This window comes from Aythya ferina (genome assembly GCF_964211825.1).
Source record: "Aythya ferina genome assembly, chromosome: 27".
NCBI lineage: Eukaryota > Metazoa > Chordata > Aves > Anseriformes > Anatidae > Aythya > Aythya ferina.
The window spans coordinates 4,709,369-4,727,992 of record NC_140310.1 but is presented as its reverse complement, the minus strand read 5'-3'; the positions used below and the strand labels follow the sequence as shown (position 1 = coordinate 4,727,992).

At 41.7% G+C, this 18,624-nt stretch overlaps 1 protein-coding gene across 1 annotated transcript in view; it reads right to left on the bottom strand.

The window, feature by feature from the left end:
* Window positions 1-18,624, bottom strand: part of UNC5D (unc-5 netrin receptor D) — a 323,527-nt gene that overhangs the window by 115,817 nt on the left and 189,086 nt on the right. The gene's annotated exons all lie outside the window — the stretch shown is intronic.

Below are 18,624 nucleotides of genomic sequence, written 5' to 3'. Positions count from 1 at the left end.
CACCCAAGAAAAAGGTGTAATAAAAGAGGCTTAACACAACGCACACACTGTTGCAGGAGGCTCTTTCCCTAAATAGACGTTCCCTTAAGCAGGCAGGGATTTATTTTTTAATGTATACACTCAATAGTTGATTCGCCGTTTTCTGTGCTACATCCAGACTGTAATTTATAATCCATGACCTGCTCTTTTTAACCCTCACTCAGCATTTCTTCAGACTCGCTGCCTGCCCCAGCGAGCTTTGGGTTGCACTGTGTTTGGACGCCCCCCAGCTTTGACGAGAGCCCTTTTTCTCAGAGATGCTCACCGTGCTCCTGTCTCATTCAAGCCAACGCCACCAATTCACCAACATTGGTGGTTTCCAGCTCCCCAAGCACACGAGGAGGGCCCGATGGGCAGCTCTGGCATTGCCAGGCACATACTGAGGTGGTTTCCACTGCAAACGAGTCCAATAATTTCCCTTTGTTCATGACCGAGTACATTACATCAGTCGGCTTCGAGGCCCAGCACTGCAAGACTAATTGGTTTTTACCGTGTGTATAATAGAAAAGCTTATAACACTCTCAGTCATAATTTTAGCAGGATTAGAAAAAAAAAAAAAAAAAAGAAAGTAAATAGGCCTGAGAAGCCACATGCTGCAGATGTAATTTAGGAGAGGCTATTTTTGTACTTTAATTTTAATGCAATTTAACATATTAAACTAAAAAAAAAAAATAGTTCCTCTGAGATACACCACAACAGTCAAACTTTAACAGCTCCCCAAGTCTGAATCATAATGCACTGAAGCTCAGCTATGTGCCACGATTTTATTATTTAAAGTCATTCTCATTTAGGTTTTGATCCATGTTATGTTTCTTGACACAGATTAAGTTATTACGAAATTAATGAAAATTGTCTGCATGACAGCAGATTTTTTCTTTGTGCCTGTAAATATAATTATCCACCCACAGAAGAGAAGGAAAAATGAAGAGAGGGTCTCAGTTTCTGACAGCTACTGCCCTACATTTTTAACACGGGGAGCAGAACGTGCCGTCAAACACGCAAATCAGCTCCAAGCGAGCACCCTCCCAAGGGACCGTGTTTACAGCAGCTGAAGGAGTAATTGGGAATGCAGCAACTTTTGTTCCTGTATTAGCAGGAAACAAGGTAGCATCAAAGCAAATCTCTGGTGAGGGTACAGCATGCAAAGTCAAGTCTGTGGCAATTCTCGCTGCCAATCAAAGGATTTCCTCTGGATTTCACAAGCTTTGCAAGCCAGACCTCCTCATGAGTAGATCAATGCTCCTCCCTTGAGAAAGGCAAACTAATATCCTTTGTTTTAGTGTGAGAAAGACAAAGAGAACCACGGCAAGGACAAACATCACACACTATTCAAAATTATGCTAGCATACATTTTAGAAAAAAAAAAAAAAGTCATTTAGCTGACCATTTGGCTTTCCTCTATATTTTAGCGACTGGAAACACCCAGCTTTACTTCTGAAAAAATATTCTCCACAGTGTCAACAAACAAGGCAGTCAGGAGACATGACTCTGGATCCTGTAAAGGCATATAATTCACATCAGAAGTGTCAGTACACTGCAATTTGCTGTTACCGGTACACAATCCTTGATATCAAGGATTAACAAACGCGTTCACTAAGCTACCTTCAGCTTCCAGGAAAAAAAAAAAAAAAGAGAATCTGTAGCCTGAGTCCTGTACAATGCAGTCCCTTAGTAAGACTTCACACAATTGCCCTCCCCGCAGCATCGCCAGACTTCCCAGCACCTTCCTGAGCGCTGGGTTTGCAGCAGAAGTGACGATGCACAGGTAGCCCACAGCACCCGATCCCCAACACCAACAAGCAGTCTGCTGCCCGTTCATTGAGCAGAGGAAGGTAAGGATTAAACCACCGGTTTGTACAGGGCTTTGGCACCTGGGAATGACAAATAAAGTCTACGGGCAGCTGGAGGATCATAGGTACAGGTTAGAGAGGGAAAGCCCATAGGCATATTCAGTGGCAGGAGAGGACACATATTGTCCTTTCTAGAACATGTCAGGCCTAAAGCTCATACAGTCATCTGACAATGAAACTAGTTTGGAGAAAAACCCCTGCAACAGAACCCGATCACTGCCACTCAGCCCCGCGAAGCATATGGGCACCTGCTCCCTTCCCAGCATCTCGTACCCGCACTCCTGCAGTCCGTATGGCAGCCAACCGGTCCTCACAGGCATCACTCACAGCCCATTCCAAGTCAGATCTAAAGCAGGTGTCCAAGAGATGGAGTCATTTCAAGAATAACATTTTAGTGAATTATGTTTCCTTTTTCCCCCTCAAACACTCAAATCCTGCCCCAAAAGCTTACGCTGAAAAAAGCAACAACGCACAAACCTAAGTTAAGAGCTTGAAAAGGAGAAAGCAGGCTTGTCCTGCAGGCACAGCTATCATGTGAATCAGAAAAACACTGATCAGAAATTGAACCCATTCCTCTGGGCAGTACTTTAACACCTTGAAGTACCCACACCAACAGTTTGCTGGCCTGCAGCACTGTTCCCTTCCCACCTTACCGGACTCCCTTCAGCTTCGGGGCTGTAATACTCCCAGTTACCAGATGGATGGAGCACAGCTCACAGCAGACAAGAGGAGTTTAGCCTTTAATCCAGCTCCTTTCTAGGTAGCAAGCCTACACGAACGCCACTGTCATTTAAAATTGCTCCGACATCTCCAACAAATGGTGAAGTCCATTTGTGATGGTAATACCATTAAACAGTTGTCAAGACAGATTTGAGAGAAGACGGCAGTTTAAGAGTCCAAAAAGTATTTTTCAGCCTTTTATGAAAAACTAGGGAATCCGTAAGACAAAGATATTCTTTTGAAGTTTATTTTAAAAATGCAGGCATTGAGACATGACGTTCCTATTTCTGATAAGCAATAATTTATTAGCTCCTAGCGTTACTAAGAATTTCTCAAACTTTGTAAGAGCCGGCATGGCTTTGTATTTTTATCTCTTACAGCCAGACTGATACAAAGAACTGACTGATATGGATATTCATAGGTGAAAGGCATCTATCTATTTAGGTCATCTATCCTGCTTGCCTTCAAGTGCAGAATTATTTTGGGTAAAATACTATTTAGTTTATCAGAGTGTCACCGAGGCCTTGTTATTATGCTTGGTAACATAAGAAAGTAAATCCAACCTGACCATAGCATCTCTGGGGCTAAATTTAAGTCCAAAGGGGACAAAAGACACACCGGGTATCTTTACCCTGACAGCCAGTGGCTGCAAGGTGTCTGCCCAGGCCAGACACAACCGTTATGGAGGCAGAGACCTGCAAAGTGTGGCTCCGTGGCCTCAGAGTGCCCTTTTGGATGCGGAGAATTCTCCAGAAAAAAATAAATGTTCTCACCTGCCTCTTCACCACCAGCCTGGATTTCATCTAGACGAGAATCCTGTGATTCACAGCACCTGGTAGCAGCTCACTGAGCATTCACAACACGAACACACGAGGATACGTACACACAGGTACGAACCCATGCCTATGTTTACAAACCATAATGAATTCTTAACAATATTTAGGAAGACTCAGTAAAATACCCACCGAACTGCAGCAGAAAATTAAATCTCATCAAGATATTGATAACGCATTAAAGGAATAGGAAACTACCCATTGTTCCTTATGATACCTTTGGAAATTATTTTCTGTAAAGTTCTCTGATAAAGGTGAAAAATCAGGAAAACTCTTTTGGGAAGAAACACTGTACATGGACAGCCAAATTTAAGGTAATCATGGCAGACTCAAATTAGTATTTTGGAACTAGTGCAAGATTTAGTACGTGCAATGAGCCCAAACATGCTATAAACCTAGATGAAAGAATTAAAAATCTGGCTGAAATAATGCAAACTGAGTTGCAGTATGTCAAAGAATATTTCATCTGCCTCAGTCTTGCTGAGTTACCAATGCTGAGCAAAAGCCAGGGCATCACTGGGATTTCATGGAGTAGAAGAGAGGGGGTGCGCTACACCATGGAGCAATTTACACCGCGGGGCATGCGTAAAACCATACTACGCGATCATTTCCTGCGTTTCCACAAGTAGAGCCCTTTGTCTGCAGAATATAAACCAGTTACAACCATTGTTGCAGGCCCTGTTGATGTATGTTCTGGAGTTGTTTATGTCTTGATTACATACAGCTGAGTATATCAATTCCATCTTTTATTTCTTTGTCAGCTGGATTTCTTCTGCAACTAATTGGAAGCTGGAGAACTCTGCCTATGGGGAAGCCAGCAGCTACTGCAGCCTGCCTTCGCGAGGATTTGTCTTCTGAAAGTATAACAAGGTCATTTTTAAAAGATGCAAATAAATGGAGGGGGGGGAGAGAGAGGAGGAGAGACCGGTGTGCAATGAGACATTCCAGGTTATTAACTAGCATAAGATGACAGAAAGGAGGCGATACCATTCACAATCCGCACCTTTGCTCGTTAGTCATTGCTGGGGCACACAACTGCAACACAATGCTGGCAACCGCTCTTTGTCTGGCAAGGTGTGATGCAGGCGAGGTGCAATTTGCAGGCTGTAAGAAATTGAGTTTTTTTATGCTCCCGTGTTTGTATTACAAGTCCAGGTCTACACGAACACAGTGGTGTTTTTTCCCGTTTCCCCCTTTTAGAGCAGATGAGCAGTGTGCAGTGTTTCCTTCCACTATAAATAAGTGCCTATTGCTTTTACTTGACACTTGCTTTCCATTTTCCCATCAATGGCCACCCAGGGAACCGACTTCTAAGCCTCCTCTCTGAATGTCATGTGGAAAACACTGCACAAATGTTTCCATAAAATAAACACAAACGAAAAAAAGAGAGAATCCAAGTCAATACCTGTTGAAATAACTTTCCCCCTCCCTTTAGTTTCTGCTGTGCTTGAAATGAAAGCTAGGTCAAGTAGTTCACGGGCATCTGCTGGAAGAGGAATGGTGCAAAGGAGAAACCAAGTAAGAGAACAGCTACACCACACGCATGTGCAGGGTTTTATCGATACCACAGCTTCCTAGCTCACTTAGGAGTGGGACAACAACATACATTTGTTTATAAACATAAGCATTTTGCTGTTCGCTTTGCTTTGAGAATTTAGGATTGACCCAACAAATGTACAGCTTCCAAACTACTGCAGAATCAGATCAATTCTTTGTATCCCTACAGTACTAATAAACTGGGGGGACCCACAGAGGAGGAGCCAAGGCACAAAGATTTAATTTGACTTTCTTAAAGTTCAGTCTAGCCCATACCTACCTACTACAGGAAAGGCAAGCCATAAAGGGGGTTTCAAGATTCATTCAGTGGCCGAGCCTAACAGCCAGCACATCTCAATCTGCTCTGATGTGGCTTTTTTCAGTGTTAGGTTACAAGACAGAAAGCTTTTAAGAGCAGGCTAAATGGGATTGCAGCTTAAATGCTGATTTCATTATGCGACTAAGCAGATTGTGTATTCTCACAGTAGCATCTCAGTTATCACTTCAAGCATGGGAAGTAGACACAGAGTTAGGGATAGCAACTACTGATTATAAACTCGGGGTTTCTCACTGTAGCAGACACACTAAATTTAACTTCCACGTTCACAATGAGCAGTCTGTAAGAAGGAATATTACAACTGGCACAGTCATAATGTGGAGTTATTGACTCATCTTACACAAAGGGAAGGGAGTCAAAAGATGCTTTAAAAATGCAATGTGACAATTTCAGCAGACACTACACAGAATAACCAAATAACACAACTTGTTGGTCATTTCTGCTGCACCCCAGCTTTTCAAAGGCCGATGTGTAACTTTGCTGGATTCTCCTTAGGTGTGCAGTTGGGTGTCACAATCCAGCAGCTGGAACACACGACTGGAGGTTTCCTTAGTTTAAATTCATTGTACAACTAGGTGAAGTCCTTTCTACTTCACTCTTTTTTTCATCCAATTATGAAACTGCTATTTGGTAGAGCCTGAATTTACCTGAGAGGTGCTGACTATGTTTAAGTAATGCAACTTCCATTTCTGTCCACCAAGAAGCACGTCTATCGTGTGAAAAACAAACAAGAAGATCAAGAGAAGCGAGACCATATTGCGAGTAACTGTACTGGAAATTAAATTACTTTAATTACATGCCTTGTCTCAAAAGTCAGTGATGAAGAGCAAACCTTTCTGGAAGCATCTCAGAAACACCACACAGCAACTGAAGAGTTCCTGAAATATCCCCTCTGCCTGCTAAGGTGAATGTAGGAAACGTAAGCAACTCAGATAAGCTCCCTAACAGCGTATCCTTTACCTGCCAATCTGACAGGTCTCTTGTGCTCCAATCAGTCCCACAAAAACCACGCACAAATACGCAGCGATGTGTACCTGCAGGAGCACTAAGAGGAGCCCAACTTTCTGAATTGGTCTTGAAGATCCTTGACATGATAAAGTGACATTCTTGTAGTCACCTTGTCATAGTCTTCTCTTTATTAAAACAATTTACTTAGTGGTGTTACTGACAAATCTGTAGTGCCAAATCAGTGCAGGAGGTTACTAAGACAGTAATAACCACTGGAGATTTGCTGATCTCCAGCAGAAATTGTTTAATGACAACCTAGAGGTTAAAATCTGTTTTCATAAATGCAGCACATCATCTCAGTACTCTGAACAGGAGCCTGTTCGTGGGACAGGCTAGATCTCTATTAACGCTTGCCAGAGATGGGGCTGTTTTACTGGAAAGCCACTTGTAGACGATATAATTTTTTCACTGAAAACAATAAGGCTGCGATCCTTTGATCAACCCTACTTGCTGTACAGTCTTGAGGAAGTTCTTCCAGGCAATGCACTAAAGCAAGACAAATACCCTTGTTTTTAAACGCATTAAAAACTATCCACGTGCACTGCCTATGGACAGCTACATAGCAGTAAATATTATGAAGTAATCTGGAAAAAAAAAAAAAGCTGCAAAGGTGACAATTTGTAATCTGCTTAACAAAGACACGATGCTATTACCAAGCCAGGCACCACACAGACATCAGGAACAGCAGCAGCAGAGCTTAGCTGCCCTGGCCAAACCCCAGCTTGCTCACCAATGGCTTGTACAAAAGCAACTTGCTTGTAACGCTGCACGTATTCTGCATCAGTATTTCAAGGCTGGCTGGGGGATGACTCAAATACTGCACTAAGTTATCCCCCTTTTTTTTTCAGAATTAAAGGAGACTGAACAAGGGCAAGGAATTCCAGCAGAGCCTTCTCCGCTAACACACAACACAGCACGTTGTAACACCTCTTCCGAGGCACACATCACCACCAGGAGCAAAAGGAGCAGCTGGGTGTTACTGCTGCAGGATGGTGGCATCAGATGCTCGAACAGAATTTCATGAGTTCTTGTTATTAAACCACTGAGAAAATATTTTAAATAGCCACGAAGAGGATTTTTCCTACTGCCTTCCACAGTGGTAGGAGATTTAAAATAAACAGAAGTGCAAGAAGAACAGCTTGGGCTTAAAACAAGTTCTGTTTGTTCCTAGGAAGAGAAACTACTTTATTTAAATAGATTTTATTGCTTCCCTCTTGTTCCCTAACCGCTGTCTCTTTTCAAACTCAGATCCAACTTAATCCCACAGAAGCAAAGAAGAAAATCTTGAGCCTAAGCCAAGAGAAAATCACCGGAAGACAAGCAAAAGATCAGCTAACAAATCATGAAACAACGTTTCCACCTGGAGGTTTTCAGATGTCAACTATACCTTGAAAATATTTGGAAATGTCAAAGTCATCAGTGCTGCTAGGAACTCCGTGAAGTTCAGCATGGCTTGTGAACATGGCACATGTTGCAATAGTTAATTATTTCCCAAAGCTTCATTGAATAAGAAAAATATATAGAAAATATACATTGAAGTGTTTTGAAGGATAGCATAGTGTTTTCATTTCCCAACAAAATAATACTCTCCAGCCCAATATAAAGATTTTCAAGTACACACTTTAGCACTACTAAGCTAAAATAACAGTATAAAAACAGAAGCAAACTGCCCTCAGCTATGACAGACCCCAGTGTAATGGATTATTGTTTAGAATTGACAAGTTATTTATTCCACGTCCATTTGAATCCCCTGTATTAAGTGATCCTTTTCTCTCACATCACAACCGCAGAAAATAATCAACTGTGGAAGGATCTGAAGAGTTCAACGGGCATTAAAGAGGTACTGGCAATTAATTGGAGTATTGCAGCCCTCTTTATGGCTTTCAGACATTGCTTCGCAGCTGACACTGAACGGGAATTTTAAGTAGCCTGCAGGGTCAGGCTAGCTCATGAGAAGCATCATGAGCCATTACCATGTATCAGCACCAGCTAAGTCTTAATAGAGAGCCTTCAACACCAAAATAGAGCTTGCTTACATGACCCTGGAGTCTAAATCAGAAAGAACGTCGCTCTGTTGCTCTAGGAACAGCGATGCTTTTTGCTTTCCCAAACTTTCAGATGTCCTTTCAGGTGGAATGCCTTTTACCCAGGTACCCTACAAAGATCAACCCTATTTAATAGCAGCAGAACCCAACTTAAAGAGCACAGGGGCCCCATTTTTTTGGCCAAAGCTGGTTCCTACATGTCTCATTTGGGGTTGAGTTAAACATCATTGCTTCCCTTCTGTTTTTTTGTTTGTTTGTTTTTTTCCTGCATGATATGACAAAAAAAAAAAAAAAATCTGGGCAGTGTAGTCCTATATGTACAAGCCAGTGTCCTGTCTGGACATGCTGCATGTCATTCTGACTGTCTGGCTTAAAAAAAAAAAAAAATAAAACCACAAGAACAACAATAAGAAAAAGCAAGAACACCTAGGGATTTTTGTTTATTTTCATCTCCAGCTGTGAGAGAAACTGTGCACTGGAAAATGAAGCAGTCACTCTCCCCCACTTCCCCCCACCATATCTTTTGTATTGATGAAGTTTCTTCCTAGCTATACAGTATGAAAAATAGCTTAAACCTCCCCTTATTCTCTACCTTTAATAAATAATTTTCAATACAGATGTTTCAATGGGTTAAAAACCACCTTTGCATGAGCTGTTAGCATTTTTTTCATAATGTTGTATGCTTGCAAAGAACACCAGGGCTAAACACATGAACCCATACCAAGCCAAGTCCCATTTCCCATGAGCAGCTTCCTCTACTCTCACGTTTAAGTGCTTCAGAGGTGAAGCGTGACAGGCTGGGATGATGGAATAGTGCAGGCTGCATGGTGGTGCAGCCAAATATAACGGGACCACAGAGCAGTTGTTATTTGTTCCCATCATGAGGTGTGCATCTTCTGTCCCTGCAGGACTGAGGGGACTGTAACTGTAACTGACATTCCGATGGCACCAAAATCTCTCAAGACCAGTTCTGCCAAGCCCTTACTGGCTAGGATTTCGTTCACAGGGGCTGTAGGTTGGCTAACTACCACCACAGTGTGCAGCAGCAGGCTCTGAATTGAGCTCCAAAACATTTATTCTTCTTTTCTCTCTTATATGAGGCAATTCTTTAAGAGAAAGGAGAAGAAACAGCAAGCAGTACACACAATGTGTTTTCAGACAAGTAATGATGTTTGGTGAGCAGAAAGAAGCTCCCTCACCTTCTGCCTACACTGCCCCTTCACTCACCCAGAAGATGCTGGAGAACATTTATAGAGGACGTCAGTGACAGCACTTTCTGTAACGTAAGGGTAGAGCAGTCAGTTTTCTGTACACCCCCCCTTTCACTAACATCACTCCTGCCCTTTGAAAAAAATATGAAATCTCTTGAATGCTTTCATATCTTCAAGGGGTAAAAGTGCTAAAGAGCAGGGCTGCGTTTCAAACAAACACACAAATCAGTTCCTGGTGGCTGAAGCTGATCTGCTGGATATGGTAAAACCAGCTAGAAAGGTCACTCAGTTACACACAACTTCATATCAAAGCAGTAGGTGAAGAACCAAGAATACAGTGGCCACTATTTTCTTAGTTTTATAAGTCTTCCCCCTCCTACAGTGGTATCCCATCACTGCTGGACTTGCTCCTATGTTTGCCTCTTCTGTATTTAATGCGTTCATGTAAGAAATGGTGCTTAGACATGGCAAACTAGAGAAAGGCACTAAACAATACTGGAGACTGAAAATCCTTTAATTATGCACAGAATTCAAACAGTTCTTGAAGTACACGGCAGAATTTTGATAGCCATGTAATTCAGTCTGACATCACGAGCTACAGCACTGCAATGCTAATTGTGGCGATGATTACAGCTCTACAAGGTTGATGCAGCCTTCATTTACATGCAATCTCTGGTTTGTCTTCAGAAAGGCCTAAGGATCTGCCACATTCTGCGTGCAACAGGAGCTCCAGTTCACCCAGCTTTGGTTAAGATGATCCCACTGATGAAGCAGCAGCAAGGTCCCACTACAACTCATGCAAACTTTTAACCCTCACACACAACTTGGTGGCACATCACGTGTGCTGCAAGGTCTTGAGACAGCTTTTTGACCAATTTTTTGACCAATACCGATGATCCCATGGTCTCCTTTTGCTGCGGAACTTCAAATTGTTGAACATTGAGACCTCTGTGAGGGGGTTATTTCAGTTATTTATGTCAAATTCTACAACCTGGGCTTTGTCAGGAATTAGGAAGTTTCTCTGCCTGTGTGCTCTTCTCCCTCCTCCCCACAGAGTTGGCAGAAGATAGAAGGAAGATACAGTTGTTCTCTTTCTACTTCTTTAAGGCAAAGAATGAAGTTATACCCATTTATCTCCAAAAAACCTTGTGTCATCGGCAGGCCTTGATAAGGTTACGTGACTCAGAAGATGAGAATCCCCATCTTCAGTCTTCTCCATGTACTAGAGTAACTCCATAGGAATGCTGCTACTCATTTGAAGGAGGAGGAGGACATCCATCACAAGGGTATTGCCAATTTTTATTTTTGCCATTCCGACCTCTCACTAATTCCTCAGGAAGGAAGCAATGGGAGGTTGGCCTGTAATTTGTTAAATTACAGCTCTCAAGCATGTGCTTTTAAGTTACGTTTGGTACAACTCACACCAGAAAACACAACACAATCTCTGTGAAGAATTAAAGACACAAGAATAACTGTATTCAAGTGACTGAAGGAAAGTTATCAAGCTCAACATAAACCAGGTAACACATTCCTAACTCCCAGATTCAATCAAAATAGAGCAGGAATATTTAAATTGTAGTCTAAATTAGATCCATAACAATCTTCATAGAAATAGGCAAGTCAAGTAGCTAAGTTATCTTTGAAAAAAATCTATTAGCGGTAATGGGATGATAATCCTCTCAGATTCATTGATGCTGACAGATTAAATACTTCAAATTCATCTTTTATTTTGTTAGCTCATTTGACACAAAATAAGCTCTGCATTTTTTTTGTATTATAGTGGGAGTAGAGGGAGTTTTGCTGTTACAGTGGCAAACTTGGTATTAATGGAATGCCTCTGCCTATTCAGGAGAGCTACGCAGTGTTACCCAATGACAACTGGAAAAGACTAACTCGTTTCCTCTTCTGGTACCACTGTTTACTAGAAATTAAATTAACATTACTGAATTTTTGTCTATTTAGGAAAAAAGGCGTCTAAGAAGCTGGACTGATAACAAGAAAAATGCATGAATAAATACATTTTCATTATAGTATGAGGTTAAACAATATAGGGTTACGTAGCTGCCAACCTTCTGCTCTTGGTGCCAGGCTGGCAGATCTCCAACGAGGGAGCAGCCTGGGAGCTCCTGCAGGAGGAATCCCTCCTCCTTTCTCCTCCAACAACCCACCACGTGGCAGCGAGAGCAGAACGTCTCACAGCAACATTTCGCAGCCCCCGAAACAACTGCCAGCCAGACTCACCAAAACCCAAACTTCCTCTCCGACCCTCTGTGTGCTACGTGAAAATCCCGGCTCCAAGATGACTGCTGGTTCTGTGCTGGTTCTAGTCCCTGGCGTTCCATGCATAAAACCTTTCCAAAGGTTAGTTTCACGCTGAGACCTGGAAACTTTTTGTTACACAAAGTTACTTACTGCACAGCCCTCTGCAATGAGATGAGATGTTTGCTTTCTCTCAGAAATAAATAATATGTGTTGGGCCTTATATCATACGTTATTCTAGCTGATTACGGGTTTCCAAAACCCAACCCAACAAAAATTGGAATGGACGCAGTACACAGAAAAATAAGACAAATCTCCAGCATCTCGCCTCACGTGACTCCACCTTAGCCTCAGTTATTCCAAGTTATTCAATTTTGGATGTACAGGTTTGACCCACTGACTCTAACAAGCCTCTGTAATTTATAATGGTAAAGGAGGAGTTTTGTTTGTTTGTTTCCCACTACTGTGTTTATCCCTTAAATATTTTTCAGCTACTTTCCCTCTTACAAAAAGGAAATTACTGATCATTTGCCTATGAACCATATAGGGAAGTTCATGAAGTCTTTAAAAATGCATAATTATCTAGGAAAAAAACAATTAAATTTCAGAATTAGAAAGCTCATTTAATGAGCCTATATTTTTTCGGGATTACTTAGCTCTGAGAATTACATGATGTGCATAACATCCAGGACTTAATCTGGAAGCCTTCAGTTAGGACACGGTGCTAAAGAGGAGTGACACGCGTTAAATACACGCACCGCCTAGCGTCCTCCAGCGCGTCCACTGCATTCATTATTGATCTGCAGAACGTGGCTTTGACAGGCAGAGTGCTGCCAACTGCTACCCAGCATTACTATTTTACTCTAAGCAAACAGTCCATGTTCTCTACAGCCAAAGTAGAAGAAAGTTCCAACTCAGTAAATACCTTGCAATACATCATCAGCAGCAAATACCTCCTGAATTGGAAGTTGAAATTAATATTTCAAAGGGTAATGGCTTACCACAGATCTTTAGCGGTTTTAAATCTGGCCTAGAACATGGCTAACCTGAAGCATTTGTCACCATAAAAGTCGCAGACACATCTGTTGAACTGCAAATCAGATCTGGTTTTATATGACAGGTGAATTCAATTAATAGAGCAAATTTGTTTTTCTGTAATGCAATTTATTATTAGGAATGGTGTAAGCATAGAAGCAATTTTGTGAGTAACTGTTCACAATTTATAAGAAATCTCCATGTTTGCTCTTTTTATGTTCATTGTCTGCCAGGACTCGAGCAATTTAATTTCACATGCAGAAATGATCACAGAAGAAAAGTTTCAGATCCACAAAAGCATTTCCTACTGAGAAAAAAGCAACACATCCAACGAGAAGACAAGTAACAGTACACTTCTTTTAACCATCTACAGATAAACAGCCTGCATGGCATTGCAGTTTGCTGTGCAGCGAGTTAAACACACACCAAACGAGATCCAAAATATTTTCTTTCAGCATTCTACAGATAATGCTCCAATCAACCAGGAGTAGATGTTTTCAGAAAGATGTTAAAGTTGACAACAAAAGTTTGATGCCAAAGCATATTAAATATTATTTTAATTCAGCATAAAGCAGGTGCCCTGTGTTTCTTGACAGCTGGGTAGACGGGGAGTTTTCAACAGGAATGAAAGTCAGAACAAATTTTAAAAGTCTTCCTATTGTTGCTTGTTTAAAGCAGGCATGGACATGAACAAACAAAAACTTGCCCAGCTACGCTATTTCCTACCTCACTCATTTTGACTACACTTTTTGTTTCCAAACACGTTTAATTAGCTTCATCTACAGATGAACTATGCTCCTTTATTCCAGTGCTCCAAGGGTTGACACATCCAGACCCCCACAGCACTGAAGCCAGCTACACGTATGCTGAACCACTGCCATTTGGTGCTGCACGTAGCATGATGCAAGCTGACCATACCTCTCACAAAGGAAACACAAAGCCATGTTTTCAGCCCAGTTACAGGCCAGCTCCAGAGCTGGGAACAAACTGCAGGTACATCCACATCCCAAGCAAACCACCATGGGACTGGAATGAGGTGGTGCAGACAGCAGGGCCAGCTGGGCTGCTGCACTCATGACTGGATGCTGCCTCTACTCTGCCTGGCACGCCTGTTCCCTCCACCATGGCTCATTTCTGTGAACATCAGGCTCTAGAAGACAGATCAGGCGTCAGAACAGAGCCACCTTGAGGACATTTTCCCCTCGGATGTTGACCTCGCATCAGCTGGGAGCACAGCGGTCAGTGAGCACTGGGCTGGCCCAGCTCCCACTGCTTCTCTCTCACAGCTCTGCAGTCCCGGGCTGCTTCTCCTTTCACTTGTGAGCAACAGGCTTGGGGATTCTGTAGACTCTTCAGGACATCGTTACCAAAAGTTAAGGTCATTGACTGCTTGTTTTTCTCTTTCCACTATGCATTAAGCAGAAGTTTCCAACGAGACGTTCACAGTATGAGATACGCTTTTCAAAGACATGGCAATGATTTTCTTTTCCTTTTTTAAATAAAGGAAAATATACAAAGACTAGGATAACCACAAACTGAAATTACACTTATGATGCATGCATGAAATTCCACGTACATATTCTTGTCTAAGCAACCAGGTTAATTTCTCATTGTTCTACCTCAATGCAGACACAGCAGCACACACAAAATACCCTGCATAAGCAAATTGATTTGATACCTTACGTTCATCCTCTTCAATAATCCAAAAGCAAGCTAATTGCTGAATAAATTCAAAGCATGCTAAGCTTCCTAAAGGAAATACTTTAACCTAAATGAAACTAGGTGAACTCACTGCAGCAGGGTGTCACTGAGATCTGTAACCTGTTAAAAGTTAGAAAAAAAAAACAAACAGGAAAAAATAGACAAAAATACCTACAGCAGTAGCAAGCAGAACATTCATTAGGGAACTTCATATTTTAGTCTAATTGTCCTCTGACATCCCCTTCAAGGAAGTTCCTATAAAGTATTTGGTGTTAAGCAGTGCAGAACAAGTTAAGTGGACCAGAGTGACCAAGAGCCTGCCACGGCCATTTCTTTATTATCAACGGTTTTGGATGGTGTTTAAGAAAGGCCACCAAAAGGAGAGTGCAGGGGGTGGTGGTGGAGGTAGATGAAAAAAGATATTAATCAAAATTATGAAGGTAAACTACAAAGTTGGGATTACCAAGCCTTGTACATAGTGTCAGCAACTTACAATACCTACTTGCAAGATGAAATATCTAAAATGTGTTTTACTGAGTTCTAGTAAAACATGATGAAGTATAAAAAAATGCATATTTACAAATATTTGTGCTATAAGGTAAGGCAATGTGACACAACATGGCAATTAAGGTTCTTTAAAAGTAGAGCGGAAAATGAAACCTTTTTCCATTTCATACAAACGAAGCTGACCATCTGCTTCACAGCAACAGCTTCTAAAAACAACAGAAACAGCAGCCTCTGGTGTTAAAATTCTGCTTTTTCCCAGACTCCACCTTTCACCAGAAAGCAGGACTGAAAAGAGAGAAAATATACATCAAGTGGCCCTGAGGGATCCTTTGCACCATAAGTAATTTTCCATCGTAGCTTATATCCAACTGTTGGTGTTTGCATTCTGTAACTCAGTGTGCAATCAGCAGCAGATTAGCATCTGTTCTGCCCTGCTGAAATTCACCTCGATACAAAGTCCTCTCACTCTATGAAGATGGACATTTTCTTTCATAGCATGGAAAGCTCATTTCACCCTTGTAGAGCTCAAGGTTTATTTTCTACGTCTGAAGAGATCGGAACTGCACATCTCTTGAGCACGTATATGAAGAAGCCAAATGCATATGAGGATAAACCAGGAAAAACCACCACTGCAATGCACTGCCTTAGAGGGAAGAATTATCCCGTTTTTCCAAAAATGAAGTATTTCACAGAGATGCATGCATTAGAAAGGAAGCAGACGATGGAGACTGTGTGCACTTCACTTCCAAGACAGGATCAAACATGTAAGTCTTCAGTTTTTTGTGTAACTGAAGGCAAACTAAATGCCATTCTGATCGGTAGCATGCCAGAAATTCATTGCATCCTCTCTGTGCAAAGCAGTAACATACTCAAGTACTCTCAGAGTGCAAATTAAAACAATCCTCATAAGGATCAGTGTCCTATAACAGACAAAAATCAGAGCATATTCATGTCCAAAGTCAGTCCCATACTCAATAGAAATATTTGCACTACCTCATTATCTCACAAACTACGTTACAACAGACTATGAGTACATCAAGAGATGCAGAAAAAAATCAGGACTAAATAGAAGCCATAACACAAGGACTTAAAACCAACAAACAAACAAAACAGGTGCAAGCATAGATGCTTCATCAGTTCCACAATATGACAACTTACACATTTTATACCCAGTTTTGAAATACTGCTCTTCTGAGCTCCCACATTTCCTATGGCTTTCTATAAGAAAGCCTTCTTTCAAACCTTAGTTTCTCTACCTATGAAAAGTAAAACTATACCACAAGCAAACCAAGCTTGTATCACTGTGAAGATCTGAGAGAAACTATTGAGTAAAACCAAATCCATATGTAAACAAAGTTTATTTTCTGAGCAGTTGCAAAGTTAGTATCAAATTAGAATTAGCAGGTTAACGTGCATGAGACCTTACACACCGTATGGTAGAGTGGAAGGATGCTTCAAAGGTGGGCATGCAGTTTTTTATTTTAATGAATGCTTTGTCCTAAAATATATTTCTGAACTGTGATTTGAACAAAGTCATACAAGAGATATAGAACTCTTGTCTTTACTTAATTTTTTTTTTTAGCCCTGTATCACTTGTTAATATGCCAAATCTACAGCTAGCTGAGATACTGATGACATGAAAACTTTAAGATCAAATAAATCAACCTGCTGACACAGTGTATATGCAATTGGGGTTGGCATGTGAGAAATATTTCAGACAGTAAACTGTTGAATGCACTTACAAATAATCAAACAGCTTTACTCTCAGCAGGGTATCAGGAACAGAGAAAGAGGACTTGAGTCAATCTAATAAAACAACAGAAATAACACTTCCCTTCAGATGTAGAAATCAGGACACCTGAAAACCTCCCTACTCCGCTAATGCAGAATAAACTCTGAGGCAGAGCTGGCTGCAGCAGATCAACAACATTCCTCAAATAAAGCATCAGTGAGGGCTCTTACACAGCTCTAAGCCGCTGACAATGAAGTACTTTGCAAATATGGGTAGCATCTAGATACACAGATGAAATTCCAGCCCATTCATAATGAAACCAACGGAGGCTCATCTAATTTACACAAGGATGTTATTAAATGCAAGACAAGAGGTACAATCAGGATACAAATACCTTGCCTATCAGTCCTGCCTTCACCACTAGATTTATTTCAGTATCAATAGAATTGGCTGTTTCTTTCTTTCTAAAACAAGCGTTATTTCTCCAAGAGCCTTGCTGTCCAGAAACTGGTTTGTCCTCCTGGTTCCTAGCTCCAGAATAATGCTTTACATACGCCGCCCTCTAGATGCATATTATGAGTGCCTTTTTTACGTTTAAAAAGAAGAGGCAAATAAAAAAATCCAATATTTTCAAACTAAAAGGAGACGTTTGCTTCAACAGCTTGTTGTCCACAGCCTTACCTGTATTCCATTAGGTGGCTTACCGGAGCATTTTATCATAATAAAATCAGCAGCAAGATGCAGTGGCTACCAAGCAGTACAGTAAATGCACAGATGCTATTGGAATAGAAACAGGAAAATCCCTAAACGATGCTTATTTACAACAAAATGTACTCAGATCTAGGAACACCACGTAACACGTAGCTTTAGGCTTTAATATCAAGATGCAGAGGAATACTAACACTCATGCTTTAGAGACATCTTTATTCGGATGCGTGCAACCCAGAATTAGTTCAAACACATCAATGAGATTAAAAAATTAGTGACTTTCTTCTCATTTCCAAATTACCACAGTGTCTGCGCACTGTTTACTGTAAGATAAAAGCCCAAAGCTGCGTATGTATATTCATTCCAACAGACTTAAAATGCAGCGTGAAGGTTATCTGCAATCATTTCATTTTTCTTTAAACCCCACTCAACGCAGAATCCCGGAATACAATTTGTTTCAGAGGCAGCTCTTAGACAACTTCATAAACCAAACGCTTACAGCTCAGTGGGTTGGTAACCGAGGTGAACTGCTTCAGCCAAAGCCACAAAGAAACACCACACAACCTCGCAACTGAGAGCCTACAGCCACCAAACCCACCCGAAATAAAACCTCTTCTTCCTCGTGATAGTGCCCCAAACCAACTCTGCTGCAGTCTAGAACTCGAAACGCCCTGCACGGCAGACTTCAATTAGATGGCTGAAACTTACTCCTTAGCAGCAAGGCGAGAGGTGAGACTCGCAGCAGGACATTTGGGGAGCTCACAGGGCCCGATCCTGACTGCACCTGGCACAGTGCAAGACCTGCCGCAGGGTTGTGCCGGATGGGCGAGACAAAAAGCAGCAAGCACCTCACGGCACCGATGTACACACACACACAGTCCTTTGCCATCAGGGATGTTTCTTAACAGGAGAATTTCAGAAATTAAGGAACGCTAGACTTCACCCTATTCTCTCAATTTCGGTCGCTGTTCTGCAAAGCACGATTTTCAGCCCCAGGGGCCCTCCAGCAGGCCACCACCTCCTGCCCCCTGCACCCATCGGAGGGCTGGAGCTGGGGGCACAGCGGGCGAGGGGCCAGCGAGGACCCCAGGGCCGCAGCAAGG